Below are 3,959 nucleotides of genomic sequence, written 5' to 3'. Positions count from 1 at the left end.
GCAACAGTCAATGACGATGTCCGCATTTTTAAGCATATCCGGGTTTTAAGCATGTGTCTGCATGTTTGCATTATGGAGCAGGTTGAAATAAAACCGCCAAACCGTATAGCTATAGGCCGATATGTCAAAGTTGAGGAACAGGTTCTGTGTGTTGGAAAATCCTTTCTTTTACCCATCCTCATGTTTCACCACAAATGGCCCTTACAAAAAATAAGTAGGCCTATACTTCATTTTATTAAGTAGGCTATGTACAACAGGGCTAAAGGCACAAAAATGTGCTCTTCACTACTCCAAAGTGTATAATTGCAGAAAAAATATGTTTGTACATTGATGGAGCAACAGATTTTGTGTTAAAATATATTATAAAAGTGGTTCATTTAGTTTAAAATTGTCATAAATGTATGAGGTGGGGAATGGGGAAAAAGGCACACAGTATTGATACAAATACTTTAGCTAAAATATTATGTTGTTTGTAATAATGTCTAAGTTAATACTTGCTCAAAATAATCACTATTTTTTAAAGTTTGCACTATTTTCTGTTTAATTTTGATAAATAAAATAATTAATTTTTGTTCAATAAATATACTGCCTTTTGCCCCAACAACAGATGCACTTTTTACCCCAAATAGCATAGCCTACTTTTAGATTAGATTAGATTCAACTTTATTGTCATTACACAAGTACAAGTACAAGGCAACGAAATGCAGTTTAGGTCTAACCAGAAGTGCAATAGCAGCAAGTGCAGGATATACAACGTTTGCATAAGTGCAGGACATGGATATGTACTGAGTATATATAAATATGTCTATAAATAGAGAGATGGTTATTACTATAAACAGAATTTACAGGTGAATATGTACAGTGAATAATATACAGATGGTTAATACTATAAACAGAATTTACAGGTGGATATGTACTATGAATATAATATAATATACAGATGGCTATTACTATAAACAGAATTTTACAGATAGAGGTATACAATGATATGTTAGGCTAAAATGAGGAATATGGCAGTGGATTAAGGTAGTGCAATAAATTATGGACAGAAGCTATCCGAAAAAAAGTGTAAAAGTGCAGTGGAAGTGATTGCATATTACAGTTAGAAGTACGGTGCAAAATACAAATGTAAACAGTAGATACTGTAAATAACAGTCGGCAGTGCAAATGAGCATAATCCAGTTACGGTGTGGTAGTGCAAAATGAATAAGTAAACAGTTGTTACTGTAATAAAGAGTCGGTAGTGCAAGTAACAAAGTGAAGGCGGATGTGAGGTAGGAGAGTTATCAGTATATGAGGGGAGTGGATCAGTGGGGGTTTGAGTTCAGTAAGGAGACAGCTCTGGGGAAAAAACTGTTCTTAAGTCTGCTGGTCCTGGTCCGGTGGATCCTGAAACGCCTGCCGGAGGGCAGGAGAGAAAACAGTCTGTGGGCTGGGTGAGAGGAGTCCTTGAGGATGCTGCGAGCTCGATGCAGACAGCGTTTCCTCTGGATGTGTTCGATGGCAGGCAGTGGAGTCCCTGTGATGCGCTGGGCAGTTTTCACCACCCGCTGCAGTGCCTTGCGCTCCGCAACAGAGCAGCTCCCATACCACACTGCCACACAGTTGGTCAGGATGCTTTCTATTGCGCAGCGATAGAAGTTCACCAGGATAGCCGAGGAGAGCTGATTCTTCCTCAGTGTCCTCAGGAAGAAGAGGCGCTGGTGAGCCTTCTTGACCAGGCTGGAGGTGTTGGTCGTCCACGACATGTCCGCCGAGATGTGGATCCCCAGGAACTTGAAACTGGAGACACGTTCAACAGCCATTCCATTGATGTGGATGGTGTCGTGTGTGCCTCTTGACTCCTTCCTGAAGTCCACGATGAGCTCCTTCGTTTTGGTGGTGTTGAGGAGCAGGTTATTATCAGCGCACCATGTGGCCAGGTGCTGGATCTCCTCCCTATAGGCAGTCTCATCGTTGTTGCTGATGAGACCAATCACCGTAGTGTCGTCCGCAAACTTGACGATGGAATTAGTTCCATACACAGGCTTGCAGTCGGAGGTGAAGAGGGAGTAGAGAAACGGACTTAGCACACAGCCCTGTGGTACACCAGTGTTGAGTGTGATGGATGTGGAGCAGGTGGATCCTGAACGAACATTCTGGGGTCTGTCAGTTAGGAAGTCCAAAATCCAGTTGCACATTGAGGTATTGATGCCCAGGTCTCCAAGTTTGGCTATTAACTTGGTTGGGATGACAGTGTTGAATGCTGAGCTGAAGTCAACAAACAGCATGCGTGCGTAAGTGTTCTTATTGTCCAGGTGAGTGAGCACAGAGTGCAGTGCCATGGAAACGGCATCCTCTGTGCTCCTATTGCTGCGGTAGGCAAACTGGTGTGAGTCCAATGTGGATGGTAGAGAGTCTTTTAGGTGTTCCAGGACCAGCCGCTCAAAGCACTTCATGACGATGGGTGTGAGTGCTACAGGGCGGTAGTCATTAGGGCACCTCGGGTTAGAGTGTTTTGGCACTGGCACAATGGACGTGCGTTTAAAGCATGAAGGTACAGCTGCTTGGGCAAGAGACAGGTTGAAAATGTCTGTAAAAACCTCAGCGAGCTGCTCCGCACATGCCCTGAGAACACGACCAGGGATGTTGTCTGGTCCAGCAGCCTTGTGCGCGCTGATCCGGCTCAGCGACTTGCAGACATCTGTGGAGGAGAGTGTGATTGGTGGGTCAGCTGAGGGTTTGAGCTTGGTGGCAGTTTCTCTGTTGTCTCTTTCAAAACGAGCGTAAAAGTGATTTAGCTCGTTCAGGAAGTTGACATCAGTGGCTGCGGGGGTGGAGTGGGTGGGTTTGTAGTCACTGATGGCCTGGATGCCCTGCCACATGCGTCGAGGGTCAGAGTTGGAAAAGTGACCCTCTATCTTTAGCTTGTAGCAGTGCTTGGCCTTTTTGATGCCCCTCTTCAGGTTTGCCCTGGATGCGCTGTAGGCTTGTGCATCACCTGATCTGAAGGCAGTATTGCGTGACTTCAGCAGGAGTCGCACTTCCCTGTTCATCCATGGCTTCTGATTTGGGTATGTGGTGATCTGTTTCTGGGTTGTAACACTGTCAATGGTGGTATTGATATGATCCAATACAGAGGAGGTGTAGGAGTCAATGTCCGTGTGAGCGCCACTGGTGGCTTGAGAAGCAAACACACTCCAGTCTGTGTGTAGAAATCTTTCCTGGAGTGTGGAATCAACCCCCGCAGGCCACACCTTGATGGTCTTCACTGATGGCTTCACACGGTTGATGAGGGGTGAATATTTGGGGATGAGGAACAAAGAAAGGTGATCTGACTGTCCCAGGTGGGGGAGGGGTGTCGCAACGTAAGCGCCAGCTATGTTTGTGTAAACATGGTCTAAGGTTTTGTTTCCTCTGGTGTGGCAGGAAACATGCTGGTGAAACTTGGGTAGCACTGACTTTAAGTTTGAATGATTAAAGTCACCTGCAACAATAAAAGCAGCTTCCGGGTGATCAGTCTGTTGTTTACTGATGGCTGCATGAAGTTCTTTCATAGCAAGCTTGGCATCAGCATCCGGGGGAATATAGGCTGCAGTTATAATGGTGGAAGTGAACTCTCGCGGCAGATAAAACGGTCTACATTTAACCATGAGAAACTCCAGGTTAGCTGAACAATGACTCCCAACAATAACAGAGTTTGTGCACCAGGCTTTGTTAATGTAAATGCACAATCCACCACCTCTGGTCTTACCGGAGCCATCTAATGTTCTATCCGCCCGGAGCGTGTGGCATCCCGCTAGCTCAATAGCGGTGTCCGGTATTCCGCCGTTTAGCCAGGTTTCCGTGAAGATTAGGACGTTACAGTTCAAAAGTTTCTTGCTGTGTTTATATATTCTTTCGTTATTGAAAAACTGTTTGATTTTAATTACTTTGAACAAAACTGCAAATCATTAAGAAATTTTTTTCTCAAAATATAT

This window comes from Gobio gobio (assembly GCF_949357685.1).
Source record: "Gobio gobio genome assembly, chromosome: 4".
Classification (NCBI taxonomy): Eukaryota; Metazoa; Chordata; class Actinopteri; order Cypriniformes; family Gobionidae; genus Gobio; species Gobio gobio.
Note: the sequence above shows the minus strand (reverse complement) of the source record.